Source organism: Pinus tabuliformis, chromosome J, assembly GCF_031772625.1.
Source record: "Pinus tabuliformis cultivar Carrire ecotype Pingquan chromosome J, CPIR1, whole genome shotgun sequence".
Taxonomy (NCBI): domain Eukaryota; kingdom Viridiplantae; phylum Streptophyta; class Pinopsida; order Pinales; family Pinaceae; genus Pinus; species Pinus tabuliformis.
In genome coordinates, this window is record NC_142295.1 from 1,495,334,732 (window position 1) to 1,495,349,950 (window position 15,219).

Consider the following 15,219-nt stretch of genomic DNA (forward strand, 5'->3'; position numbering starts at 1 on the left):
CATTTGTTTTAGACCCTCAAGACACAACCCATTTGCGACTCAATATGATCTAGTAAACCAAGTGATTTGTAATAAAATGATTTAATCAATTAGCTTAAATTATTCCCAACCCACTTTTACATCAGACTCGACTAAAACACTAAGACTCACCTAATACATACACTGCAGCCTTCACTTAATTAAATATATTTGCGGAAACAAAATACTGAGCAAGAAAGAACAATGCAACACATAGGACACAGTTATTTTTGGACAAATAGTCCCCTGAAAAACCCAATGCAGGAAAATCGGTGCAACAGCTCTGAGGGTTTTATTATTATGCGGGAGAAATTCTGAGTACAATTCTAGGATGTTCAACTAGCAATCTGATACAGAGAGAATATTGGACAAAAGAATGGTGAAATGATTTCACCCTATCACTGGAGAATCAATGATTGATCCTTCAGCTCTGGAGGCTCTACGTCACCCTCTGTGTGGCTTCTACGCAGAACTGCATCACCCTAGGCAGCTTCTGCATCACCCCTCTTGGGTATTACGATACCTCTCTGCTCTGGATCTTCTATTGGCTGAGAAATCGACTTTCTTGCCTCCCAGACTCGCACCCTGGCTTCCAACAACTGAACTTTGAATTCCCTCAGCAGAAACTCGACTTCCCCCAGCAGAAACTCGACTTCCCCTCTCTAACTGCACTACCTCTGCGTCAACACTGCGTAGGTTCACGTCAGTGTTCTTTTGGACATCTTTATGTTCTCTCTTCGCCTTATACTCTCCAGAAATTCCTTCTCCTAGATTCTCATTATCTCTCTACTGCAAGATCTCCTCAATCAATTTTCCTCTCAAGAACTTCTCACCTCAGAAAATCGATTTTCTCAATCTCTCCTTGTGTTTTCCAAATGACCCTCAACTCCCTTCTTATATCTTCCTGTAGGGCAACCAACAGCCTAGATTAAAACATAATCAAACGCTCAGATCGATTTGACTTGATCCACGGATTTTTCTAGAAGTTTCACCCTGATTAGATTAATACCCATTAATATTTTAATTTTCCTAGGTTTAGACTTAGGAACCCCATTAAAAATATTAATTATTTTAATAAAATCACTTTTGGGTGGAATTTCCCAAAATGTTTTCTGGGTTCTTTGGAATACTTGTGCCCAAACCTCCCTGCAAAATTTGAGGCTTAGAGCACATCTGATGCTAGCCGAAATCAACAATCCGAACTCTACCTCATGAAGGCAATTATCAAACCCACAATTCTTTATGGTTTCAAGATATGGGGACAAAACCTATTGCAAACAAACTAGACCAAGATGGAGACAGTCCAAACTCTACTTCTCAAGCGCATCATCCATTGCAATCGAACAGTTCTATGGCCCATTATTTAGGCAAAGTTCAATGTCCACCCATTACGCCTCAAGGTCATCTTTCGCTTGATCTATTTCCCTCATAAAGTCAAAACTCTCAAAGCCTCTACCACCAGGATAGAGAGGTACCCTACCTTACACTTTCGATTGTTGCTTCAAATCCTCCCTTCAAGCCATGCATGAGGTTGGTTTTCAGAGGCATCTTAACTTCTAAAATCAATGACTATCACTCCAAAGCACCTTCACCCATTTAGATTCTCTCTTGATGCATTGTGCCATTAGGCAAATACTGAATCAAGCTATCAAAGAGGAAATTTAAAAATTGTACATTCAATTCATTTGAACCTCGCCTCCTATGAGCCTAGCCTTAAAGACGTCCTTCTACATCGGGCACTTTTTGGGGGTTCTAGATGGCATCATTATTCGCCTCCCTTATACGTGTAGGCATCGGATGCACTCCCTCAAGCTCCCTTTGGGACAACTACAGGTGGGTTCTCATCGACCCTAGATAAAGACAGACCATCGTATATCATGATCTAAGAGGATCTAACAAATGTGACACCTACAAGAAACAGAGTCGAAGATGCACCTCATATTTAAGTGCCCCCTATATAATGAGATCATAGGAAGCTATCGGTGCACGAGGTTGGTTTTCAAAGGCATCTTAACTTCTAAAATCAATGACTATCACTCCAAAGCACCTTCACCCATTCAGATTCTTTCCTGATGCATTGTGCCATTAGGCAAATACTGAATCAAGCTATCAAAGAGAAAATTTACAGATTGTACATTCAAGTCATTTGGACCTCACCTCCTATGAGCCTAGCCTCGAAGATGTCCTTCTACATCGAGCCCTTTTTGGGGGTGCTAGATGGCATCATTATTCGCGTCCCTTATACGTGTAGGCATTGGATGCACTCCCTCAAGCTCTCTTTGGGACAACTAAGGGTTGGTTCTCATCGACTCTGGATAGAGACAAACCATCATCTACCATGATCTGAGAGGATCTAACAAATGTGACACCTACAAGAAACAAAGTCGAAGATGCATCTCATATTTCAATGCCCCCTATACAATGAGATCATAGGAAGCTATCAGTGCCTTTATAAAGACTTGGGGGGGTCCCTCTCTACTTTCTTCTAGTAAAAAAACCAAAGATGCCTAGCCATTTTCATCAAGGAGATCATAAACCACAAATCTCAGTTCCTGCACATTGTGCCCAATTTTGGATGACCAAGATGATTACCTCGTATTTTCAAGTTAATCCATTAGATCAAAGCAACAAGCAGCAGGCAAATTCCCAAAGTGTAGCAGACAATAGACTAGTGAGACCTACTGTCTCTTTCCAACCTCCCCCTCTAAGTTTTCAGAGGCATCTTGGCTTCTACAATTAATGACTATCACTCCAAAGCACCTTCACCCATTCAGATTCTCTCCTGATGCATTGTGTCATTAGGCAGATACTGAATCAAGCTATTGTTCATTTGGGGTAGCATTGGATGTGCTCTAGCCATTAAAATTGGTGGAGAGGCTAAAGCACATGAGGTCTCCAAGACCCAAAAATGGTTTGGACAAATTGTACCCAGTTTGGGAGATATTAAAATAATTAATATTTTTAATGGAGTTCCTAAGTCTAAACTTCAGAGAAATATAATATTAATGGGTACTAATATAAAACTGGGTTAGAAGGTTCTAAAAGTCATGGATCAAACCAAATCTAATCTTAGCCGTTGATTAGAGATTTAATCTCGGTCGTTGAAGAACCAACGAGAAAAGTATAAGAAGAGGCTTGAGGGTCAGTTGGAGAACACACCAAAGTGATCAGCCATTCGTTTTGCTAGAGCGGGGTTGCTAAGCAAAGTCGAATCAGTGATCAGCAGTGAGAGGCAATGAGTACTGGATAGAGAGGGAGAGACAGTGCCGAGAGACAAGCGCAGAAGCAGAGAGTGAGAGCAGCAGCTAGAGCAGGCCACGCAGAGCCCAGTAGAGGCAGCGCAGGGCCCAGAGGGACTGCGTCATCCACATAGAGGATAGAGGGAGTGATGCAAAGGGTCCCAGAGGTTGTGCAGTACCTCAGAATGCTGATGCAGAGAGGTTTGAGGCTGACACAGAGCAGAAAGAGGCTGACGCAGAGGCCAAAAGGGCTAACACTGAGCTTCAGAGTCGCTGGAGAGGGTTTCGTGGGACAGGTTTTCTGAATACCCATTTCCGAATAGAGAGGTATTGTTGCCGTGTATTTTTCTTTGTCGAGTGAGTCGGATAGGCACCCAGTTGTACTCGAGGAAACACTGCATAATAATAAACCCTCAGAATAGTTGCACCGGTTTTCCCGCATTGGGTTTTTCCGAGGACATTTGTCCAAAAATAACAGTGTCACTTGTGTGTTTGTTTTCTTTTAGTTGTTGATCTGTAGATGTTGTGATTGTATTGTGTTTATTTTGGTATTTAAATGTTTTAAATAACTTGTTCGAATTTAAACAAGTAGAAGAAATAAATGAGCAGAATACAGATTAATTTTCTAATGGATAGACTTGGAAAATTCAACATGGTATCAGAGCATGGTTGCAAATCACAGGAAAGTTGAAGGCATCAGCTAAGCAAAGCATTTGCAATAGAATTAGTTGTCTCGAGTGACAGAAGCAACAGAGGAAGGGTTGACGCAGAGGGACTGTGTCATCTATCCAGGCTAGAGAGAGGCCAACGTAGAGGCTGAGGAGGGCAGAGAGAGGCTCACGCAGAGACCAGGAGGGTTGACACAGTGGCTGAGGGAGTTGTTTTTGCCAGTGTCGGGTTTCACAGACCCTAGAGACTCAGTCCTTCAGTTGCTGGGGCATAGGAAGCTGTGGGCAATTTGCGGAGCGAAGCTAGTGGGGTACTGTGGTCAGAACAGTACCTAACAGGGCAAAACCAAGGTCGAGGGAGTTGCTGCCGAGGCGGATTTCTAGCCAAGGAATCCGAATCAGTGTTGCAGTTGCACAGACGATTGAAGAGGGGCAACTAGACGGTTGGCAGAAGGATTTCCAGGAGGGAAATCGGGACCCAGAGGGAGTCCAGAAGAGAACTTCCAGACGGGAAGTAGAGAGACACAGCAGGAGTCGAACTGAGAACTTCCAGGTGAGAAGTAGAGAGGCTCGGAGGAGTCGACAGAGAAGAGCAGAGATGGTTGTGAATGGGTTGAGGGATCAGGATAGGCTGGACGGAGCATCCAACTTTGTGGTCTAGAAGGTTAGGATCCTATCCATTCTAGACAGACATCGCATCAAGTGCTTCGCCTTGAGAGTAATGGCAATCCCAGTTGACCCGGTAGCTAATGAAAGGTACAAGGAGGCAATGGCCAAGGCAAAATGCATCATCCTTGATGGGGTCAAGGATCATGTGGTCCAACATATTGCCGAGAAGGAGACGGCAAAGGAGATGTGGGACACCTTGAAGACATTGTACCAGCATACTTCCATGCAGAGGAAGATGTTACTTGAGAATCAGCTAAGGTCATACCAGATGCAGAAGGGGGAGTAGATAGATCACTTCCTTGGTCGGTTGAAGGAGATCCGGGACCAACTGACTTCCATAGGGATCATGCCAGATCAGGAGTTGATGGTGAGGACCGCACTTAACGTAGTCTCCGAGGAGTGGGAGACATTTGTCCAAAGCATATTGGGCAGGGCGAGTCTTCCAGATTGGGAAGAACTGTGGGCGGCTCTTCGCCAAGAAGAGATTAGACGGCTGACCAAGATGGGAAGTAGCAGCGAAGGGGTCAAGATCAAGAAGGAAGAGGAAGAGGATGCGGCTCTAGCATCTGCGGGAAAGCAAGAGAAGAGGAAGAAGAAGGACCTCTCCAAGGTCAAGTGCTTCCATTGTGGGGAACTGGGTCACTATGCGAACCAGTGTCCGAGGAAGAAGAGTAAGGGAGAGGCTTCTAACTCTAAGGCAGCGCCAGCGAAGGCGGAGAAAGAAGTCGAGGAGGATGACGATTGTGCCATGAGTGCTCATGTGCCTCTAGAGAAGAGGTGGGAAGACATTGAGCTTTAGTCAAAAGGACTATAGGCGATGAGGGGCAAGATCCTTGAGATACCCAACTTCTTGGATTATACCTTGCTACGGGAGCCCCGAGGAGAGAGTAGCAGGACTGGCGGATGTCGATAGAGACGGATGCGGATGAAGCGGCAAAGAGTGCCATAGTGCAAGAGTCCCCGAGCAGCACGAGGCTAGCAGACTGCAATAGTGCGAGAGGCACAGGAGTGTTGCAACGGTGCAGGATGGCACAGAGAGCTTTGCAGCGGTGCGAGATGCAGGGACTTGTTGCAGCAGCACAAAGGTCAGTAGAGGGAGCACTTGTTAGTGGCAGAGAGCTTCAACATTGGGAGTGTTTCTAGCCTGACAAGGATGTCAGAAGTTGGGCGGATCAGTTACTTACTTCTCAGTAACTAAGTTGCAGTGCAATAGCAGTATACAGTAGCACGATGCCGCATGATGAGAGAGGGATGCAGTGTAGATGCAGTGTTGGGAGAATGGAGCAGCAACAGCATGAATGCAGAGGGAGTTGTAGTACGGATGCAGCAGTGGCAGTGGCAGGGCCATGGGTAGCAGTACAGGATGCAGTAGTGCAGAGGATGTTGGGCAGGAAGGCCTAGCATCAACACAGGTACAGGTGCCAGATAATCAGTGTGATGCTCAGTGTGGAGTATTACTAGAGCACAGTCCTCACTAAGAAGGAATGTTGATTTGGGGTAGCATCGGATGTGCTCTAGCCATGAAAATTGGTGGAGAGGCCAAAGCACATGAGGTCTCCAGGAGCCAGAAATGGTTTGGATAAATTGTACCCAGTTTGGGAGATATTAAAATAATTAATATTTTTAATGGAGTTCCTAAGTCTAAACTTAGGAAAAATAAAAGATTAATGGGTATTAATATAAAACTGGGTTAGAAGGTTCCAAAAGTCATGGATCAAGCCAAATCTAATATTAGCCGTTGATTAGAGATTTAATCTCGGTCGTTGAAGGACCAACGAGAAAAGTATAAGAAGAGGCTTGAGGGTCAGTTGAAGAACACACCAGAGTGATCAGTCATTCGTTTTGCTAGAGCGAGGTTGCTAAGCAAAGTCGAATCAGTGATCAACAGCGAGGGGCAGTGAGTATTGGACAGAGAGGCAGAGACATTGCCGAGAGACCAACGCAGAAGCAGAGAGTGAGAGCAGCAGCCAAAGCAGGCCACGCAGAGCCCAGCAGAGACAACGTAGATCCTAGAGGGATTGTGACATCCACGCAGAAGATAGAGGGAGTGACACATAGGGTCCCAGAGGCTGTGTAGTGCCTCAAAAGGCTGACGTAGAGAGGTTTGACGCTGACGCAGAGGCCAAAAGGGCTAGTGTTGAGCTTCAGAGTCGCTGGAGAGGGTTTCGTGGTACAGGTTTTCTGAATACCTGTTTCCGAATAGAGAGGTATTGTTGCCGTGTACTTTTCTTTGTCGGGTAAGCTAGTTAGGCACCCAGTTGTACAAGGAAATATTGCATAATAATAAACCCTTAGAATAGCTACACCAATTTTCCCGCATTGGGTTTTTTCGGGGACATTTGTCCAAAAATAACAGTGTCACTTGTGTGTTTGTTTTCTTTCAGCTGTTGATTTGTAGATGTTGTGACTATATTGCGTTTATTTCGATATTTAAATGTTTTAAATAACTTGTTCAAATTTAAACAAGTAGAAGAAATAAATGAGTAGAATACAGATTAATTTTCTAACGGATAGACTTAGAAAATTCAACAGCTATCAAAGAGGAAATTTACAGATTGTACATTCAGGTCATTTGGACCTCACCTCCTATGAGCCTAGCCTCGAAAATGTCCTTCTACATCGAGCACTTTTTGGAGGTGCTAGATGGCATCATTATTTGCCTGCCTTATACGTGTAGGCATTGGATGCACTCCCTCAAGCTCCCTTTGGGCCAACTACGGGTTGGTTCTCATCGACTCTGGAGAGAGACAGACCATTGTATACCATGACCTAAGAGGATCTACCAAATGTGATACCTATAAGAAACAGAGTTGAAGATTCTCCTCATATTTCAGTGCCCCATATACAATGAGATCATAGGAAGCTACCAGTGCCTTTATAAAGACTTGGGGGGATCCCTCTCTACTTTCTTCTAGTAACAAGACCAAAGATGCCTAGCCATTTTCATCAAGGAGATCTTCAACCACAAATCTCAGTTCCTACACATTGTACCCGATTTTGGATGACCAAGATGATTACGTCGTATTTTCCAGTTAATCCATTAGATCAAAGCAACAAGCAGCAGGCAAATTCCCAGAGTGCAGCAGACAATAGACTAGTGAGACCTAGTGTCTCTTTGAACCTCCCCCTCTATCACCCTATATCATTGAGACCCATCCGGAGGTGTTGAACCGTACATCAGCCCATGCATCCTCAAAGTGGTAGAGGGATCAGCCCTATATGGACCTTGAGCAAGACACCTTCCACCCACAATTTCTTTCTTTCAACCTTAGATGTTAGGAGTATCCTTCACTCCTACATTCCCCTCAAGATCATATAGTTGGACCCCTAATGGTTCTAGAGGACTCCGACAGCAAGCCAATACCGAAGTGGCCCCCCATGCCTTCGGCCATCAGACCCTGTAGACCCTAACATCATTCGCTTCATCATCTGATCTCTCCCGCACTCTCTCTCTCTTCCTAGGTTCTTGAGTTGTCCACTTTTCCAGCCTTGGACATAATCAATGTTTGTATTCTGCATCACCATACTTTTGTCACAGTTATATATACATGTGTTTTATCCTGAGGATGTACTAATATAGGTTTCTTTCTTTCTTTATGTTATTTTAAGCATTTTCTAGGAGTTGTGCTTGCACTCACACATTCTACTCATAATGGTCATATTCTTCAATCCTACTGACCTACTTTTGTGGTCATTTATTGGACATTAATAAAATTATCTTATCGCTCTCATATTTGTTCACATATCAACTATGCTGCTTCAGAATGAATCAATTTCCTACATCATAAAAGTTGTTTTTAACACATGCCTTAATTCAGTTGTACTCATAAGTTGTTACACAACTTCTCATGGCTGCCACAGGGTTGTAGCCTCATCCTACCATTGGTAGAACCTCTATCTGTGCAAGTTTATACATTTTCATCCTTTAAATGTATTTCAATTTTCAACACATGTTGCTCATTCAAAAAGCCTTGTTGACAGTCTAATTTGTATGCCCAAACTCCCATCCACGTAATACAAGTCATGAAACAACATTATCTATTAAGGTGTTCTTCCCACTCAAATGCATTGTTCTTTCATATATTAAGGTCATTCAAGTTACTGTTGAGGTAGTTTCATCAAACAAAAATATAACTGGCAGCTAACTATGAAACCATGACTAATCTGAATTGTTACCAATACCTGTTCCTGATCAATATTTCATTTTCCATTGTAAATGTCACTAACCAATGTGTTGCATCTTTGGCATGCTTCTAGTTAAAGACACATAGCCTAAATGGTGCAACTCACATTGACATGATCACTAATAATAACTTGTGCACTTTACAAGCTGCATGCATCCAACGAGTGAGTGAGTAACGAGTGAAAATTTACAGATTGTACATTCAAGTCATTTGGACCTCACCTCCTATGAGCCTAGCCTCGAAGATGTCCTTCTACATCGAGCCCTTTTTGGGGGTGCTAGATGGCATCATTATTCGCCTCCCTTATACGTGTAGGCATTGGATGCACTCCCTCAAGCTCTCTTTGGGACAACTAAGGGTTGGTTCTCATCGACTCTGGATAGAGACAAACCATCATCTACCATGATCTGAGAGGATCTAACAAATGTGACACCTACAAGAAACAAAGTCGAAGATGCATCTCATATTTCAATGCCCCCTATACAATGAGATCATAGGAAGCTATCAGTGCCTTTATAAAGACTTGGGGGGGTCCCTCTCTACTTTCTTCTAGTAAAAAAACCAAAGATGCCTAGCCATTTTCATCAAGGAGATCATAAACCACAAATCTCAGTTCCTGCACATTGTGCCCAATTTTGGATGACCAAGATGATTACCTCGTATTTTCAAGTTAATCCATTAGATCAAAGCAACAAGCAGCAGGCAAATTCCCAAAGTGTAGCAGACAATAGACTAGTGAGACCTACCGTCTCTTTCCAACCTCCCCCTCTAAGTTTTCAGAGGCATCTTGGCTTCTACAATTAATGACTATCACTCCAAAGCACCTTCACCCATTCAGATTCTCTCCTGATGCATTGTGTCATTAGGCAGATACTGAATCAAGCTATTGTTCATTTGGGGTAGCATTGGATGTGCTCTAGCCATTAAAATTGGTGGAGAGGCTAAAGCACATGAGGTCTCCAAGACCCAAAAATGGTTTGGACAAATTGTACCCAGTTTGGGAGATATTAAAATAATTAATATTTTTAATGGAGTTCCTAAGTCTAAACTTCGGAGAAATATAATATTAATGGGTACTAATATAAAACTGGGTTAGAAGGTTCTAAAAGTCATGGATCAAACCAAATCTAATCTTAGTCGTTGATTAGAGATTTAATCTCGGTCGTTGAAGAACCAACGAGAAAAGTATAAGAAGAGGCTTGGGGTCAGTTGGAGAACACACCAAAGTGATCAGCCATTCGTTTTGCTAGAGCGGGGTTGCTAAGCAAAGTCGAATCAGTGATCAGCAGTGAGAGGCAGTGAGTACTGGATAGAGAGGGAGAGACAGTGCCGAGAGACAAGCGCAGAAGCAGAGAGTGAGAGCAGCAGCTAGAGCAGGCCACGCAGAGCCCAGTAGAGGCAGCGCAGGGCCCAGAGGGACTGCGTCATCCACACAGAGGATAGAGGGAGTGATGCAGAGGGTCCCAGAGGTTGTGCAGTACCTCAGAATGCTGATGCAGAGAGGTTTGAGGCTGACACAGAGCAGAAAGAGGCTGACGCAGAGGCCAAAAGGGCTAGCACTGAGCTTCAGAGTCGCTGGAGAGGGTTTCGTTGGACAGGTTTTCTGAATACCCATTTCCGAATAGAGAGGTATTGTTGCCGTGTATTTTTCTTTGTCGAGTGAGTCGGATAGGCACCCAGTTGTACTCGAGGAAACACTGCATAATAATAAACCCTCAGAATAGTTGCACCGGTTTTCCCGCATTGGGTTTTTCCGAGGACATTTCTCCAAAAATAACAGTGTCACTTGTGTGTTTGTTTTCTTTTAGTTGTTGATCTGTAGATGTTGTGATTGTATTGTGTTTATTTCGGTATTTAAATGTTTTAAATAACTTGTTCGAATTTAAACAAGTAGAAGAAATAAATGAGTAGAATACAGATTAATTTTCTAATGGATAGACTTGGAAAATTCAACATGGTATCAGAGCATGGTTGCAAATCACAGGAAAGTTGAAGGCATCAGCTAAGCAAAGCATTTGCAATAGAATTAGTTGTCTCGAGTGACAGAAGCAACAGAGGAAGGGTTGACGCAGAGAGACTGCGTCATCTATCCAGGCCAGAGAGAGGCCAACGTAGAGGCTGAGGAGGGCAGAGAGAGGCTCACGCAGAGACCAGGAGGGTTGACACAGTGGCTGAGGGAGTTGTTTTTGCCAGTGTCGGGTTTGCACAGACCCTAGAGACTTAGTCTTTCAGTTGCTGGGGCATAGGAAGCTGTGGGCAATTTGCGGAGCGAAGCTAGTGGGGTACTGTGGTCAGAACAGTACCTAACAGGGCAAAACCAAGGTCGAGGGAGTTGCTGCCGAGGCGGATTTCTAGCCAAGGAATCCGAATCAATGTTGCAGTTGCACAGACGATTGAAGAGGGGCAACTAGACGGTTGGCAGAAGGATTTCCAGGAGGGAAATCGGGACCCAGAGGGAGTCCAGAAGAGAACTTCCAGACGGGAAGTAGAGAGACTCAGCAGGAGTCGAACTGAGAACTTCCAGGTGAGAAGTAGAGAGACTCGGAGGAGTCGACAGAGAAGAGCAGAGATGGTTGTGAATGGGTTGAGGGATCAGGATAGGCTGGACGGAGCATCCAACTTTGTGGTCTAGAAGGCTAGGATCCTATCCATTCTAGACAGACATCGCATCAAGGGCTTCGCCTTGAGAGTAATGGCTATCCCAGTTGACCCGGTAGCTAATGAAAGGTACAAGGAGGCAATGGCCAAGGCAAAATGCATCATCCTTGATGGGGTCAAGGATCATGTGGTCCAACATATTGCCGAGAAGGAGACGGCAAAGGAGATGTGGGACACCTTGAAGACATTGTACCAGCATACTTCCATGCAGAGGAAGATGTTACTTGAGAATCAGCTAAGGTCATACCAGATGCAGAAGGGGGAGTAGATAGATCACTTCCTTGGTCGGTTGAAGGAGATCCGGGACCAACTGACTTCCATAGGGGCCATGCCAGATCAGGAGTTGATGGTGAGGACCGCACTTAACGTAGTCTCCGAGGAGTGGGAGACATTTGTCCAAAGCATACTGGGCAGGGCGAGTCTTCCAGATTGGGAAGAACTGTGGGCGGCTCTTCGCCAAGAAGAGATTAGACGGCTGACCAAGATGGGAAGTAGCAGCAAAGGGGTCAAGATCAAGAAGGAAGAGGAAGAGGATGCGGCTCTAGCATCTGCGGGAAAGCAGGAGAAGAGGAAGAAGAAGGACCTCTCCAAGGTCAAGTGCTTCCATTGTGGGGAACTGGGTCACTATGCGAACCAGTGTCCGAGGAAGAAGAGTAAGGGAGAGGCTTCTGACTCTAAGGCAGCGCCAGCGAAGGCGGAGAAAGAAGTCGAGGAGGATGACGATTGTGCCATGAGTGCTCATGTGCCTCTAGAGAAGAGGTGGGGAGACATTGAGCTTTAGTCAAAAGGACTATAGGCGATGAGGGGCAAGATCCTTGAGATACCCAACTTCTTGGATTATACCTTGCTACGGGAGCCCCGAGGAGAGAGTAGCAGGACTGGCGGATGTCGATAGAGACGGATGCGGATGAAGCGGCAAAGAGTGCCATAGTGCAAGAGTCCTCGAGCAGCACGAGGCTAGCAGACTGCAATAGTGCGAGAGGCACAGGAGTGTTGCAACGGTGTAGGATGGCACAGAGAGCTTTGCAGCGGTGCGAGATGCAGGGACTTGTTGCAGCAGCACAAAGGTCAATAGAGGGAGCACTTGTTAGTGGCAGAGAGAGCTTCAACATTGGGAGTGTTTCTAGCCTGACAAGGATGTCAGAAGTTGGGCGGATCAGTTAATTACTTCTCAGTAACTAAGTTGCGGTGCAATAGCAGTATACAGTAGCACGATGCCGCATGATGAGAGAGGGATGCAGTGTTGGGAGAATGGACCAGCAACAGCATGAATGCAGAGGGAGTTGTAGTACGGATGCAGCAGTGGCAGTGGCAGGGCCATGGGTAGCAGTACAGGATGCAGTAGTGCAGAGGATGTTGGGCAGGGAGGCCTAGCATCAGCACAGGTACAGGTGCCAGATAATCATTGTGATGCTCAGTGTGGAGTATTACTAGAGCACAGTCCTCACTAAGAAGGAATTTTGATTTGGGGTAGCATCGGATGTGCTCTAGCCATGAAAATTGGTGGAGAGGCCAAAGCACATGAGGTCTCCAGGAGCCAGAAATGGTTTGGATAAATTGTACCCAGTTTGGGAGATATTAAAATAATTAATATTTTTAATGGAGTTCCTAAGTCTAAACTTAGGAAAAATAAAATATTAATGGGTATTAATATAAAACTGGGTTAGAAGGTTCCAAAAGTCATGGATCAAGCCAAATCTAATATTAGCCGTTGATTAGAGATTTAATCTCGGTCGTTGAAGGACCAACGAGAAAAGTATAAGAAGAGGCTTGAGGGTCAGTTGGAGAACACACCAGAGTGATCAGTCATTCGTTTTGCTAGAGCGAGGTTGCTAAGCAAAGTCGAATCAGTGATCAACAGCGAGGGGCAGTGAGTATTGGACAGAGAGGCAGAGACAGTGCCGAGAGACCAACGCAGAAGCAGAGAGCGAGAGCAGCAGCCAAAGCAGGCCACACAGAGCCCAGCAGAGACAACGTAGATCCTAGAGGGACTGCGTCATCCACGCAGAAGACAGAGGGAGTGACACATAGGATCCCAGAGGTTGTGTAGTGCCTCAAAAGGCTGACGTAGAGAGTTTTGACACTGACGCAGAGGCCAAAAGGGCTAGTGTTGAGCTTCAGAGTCGCTGGAGAGGGTTTCGTGGTACAGGTTTTCTGAATACCTGTTTCTGAATAGAGAGGTATTGTTGCCGTGTACTTTTCTTTGTCGGGTAAGCTAGTTAGGCACCCAGTTGTACAAGGAAATATTGCATAATAATAAACCCTTAGAATAGCTACACCAATTTTCCCGCATTGGGTTTTTTCGGGGACATTTGTCCAAAAATAACAGTGTCACTTGTGTGTTTGTTTTCTTTCAGCTGTTGATTTGTAGATGTTGTGACTATATTGCGTTTATTTCGATATTTAAATGTTTTAAATAACTTGTTCAAATTTAAACAAGTAGAAGAAATAAATGAGTAGAATACAGATTAATTTTCTAACGGATAGACTTAGAAAATTCAACAGCTATCAAAGAGGAAATTTACAGATTGTACATTCAGGTCATTTGGACCTCACCTCCTATGAGCCTAGCCTCGAAAATGTCCTTCTACATCGAGCACTTTTTGGAGGTGCTAGATGGCATCATTATTTGCCTGCCTTATACGTGTAGGCATTGGATGCACTCCCTCAAGCTCCCTTTGGGCCAACTACAGGTTGGTTCTCATCGACTCTGGATAGAGACAGACCATTGTATACCATGACCTAAGAGGATCTACCAAATGTGATACCTATAAGAAACAGAGTTGAAGATTCTCCTCATATTTCAGTGCCCCCTATACAATGAGATCATAGGAAGCTACCAGTGCCTTTATAAAGACTTGGGGGGATCCCTCTCTACTTTCTTCTAGTAACAAGACCAAAGATGCCTAGCCATTTTCATCAAGGAGATCTTCAACCACAAATCTCAGTTCCTACACGTTGTACCCAATTTTGGATGACCAAGATGATTACGTCGTATTTTCCACTTAATCCATTAGATCAAAGCAACAAGCAGCAGGCAAATTCCCAGAGTGCAGCAGACAATAGACTAGTGAGACCTAGTGTCTCTTTGAACCTCCCCCTCTATCACCCTATATCATTGAGACCCATCCGGAGGTGTTGAACCGTACATCAGTCCATGCATCCTCAAAGTGGTAGAGGGATCAGCCCTATATGGACCTTGAGCAAGACACCTTCCACCCACAATTTCTTTCTTTCAACCTTAGATGTTAGGAGTATCCTTCACTCCTACATTCCCCTCAAGATCATATAGTTGGACCCCTAATGGTTCTAGAGGACTCCGACAGCAAGCCAATACCGAAGTGGCCCCCCATGCCTTCGGCCATCAGACCCTGTAGACCCTAACATCATTCGCTTCATCATCTGATCTCTCCCGCACTCTCTCTCTCTTCCTAGGTTCTTGAGTTGTCCACTTTTCCAGCCTTGGACATAATCAATGTTTGTATTCTGCATCACCATACTTTTGTCACAGTTATATATACACGTGTTTTATCTTGAGGATGTACTACTATAGGTTTCTTTCTTTCTTTATGTTATTTTAAGCATTTTCTAGGAGCTGTGCTTGCACTCACACATTCTACTCATAATGGTCATATTCTTCAATCCTACTGACCTACTTTTGTGGTCATTTATTGGACATTAATAAAATTATCTTATCGCTCTCATATTTGTTCACATATCAACTATGCTGCTTCAGAATGAATCAATTTCCTACATCATAAAAGCTGTTTTTAACACATGCCT

The 15,219-nt window shown here is 44.4% G+C and overlaps 1 protein-coding gene across 6 annotated transcripts in view; it reads right to left on the reverse strand.

Moving 5' to 3' along the window:
* The window catches only part of LOC149233085 (Pentatricopeptide repeat (PPR) superfamily protein), a 232,028-nt gene that overhangs the window by 123,585 nt on the left and 93,224 nt on the right, over nt 1-15,219 (reverse strand). The gene's annotated exons all lie outside the window — the stretch shown is intronic.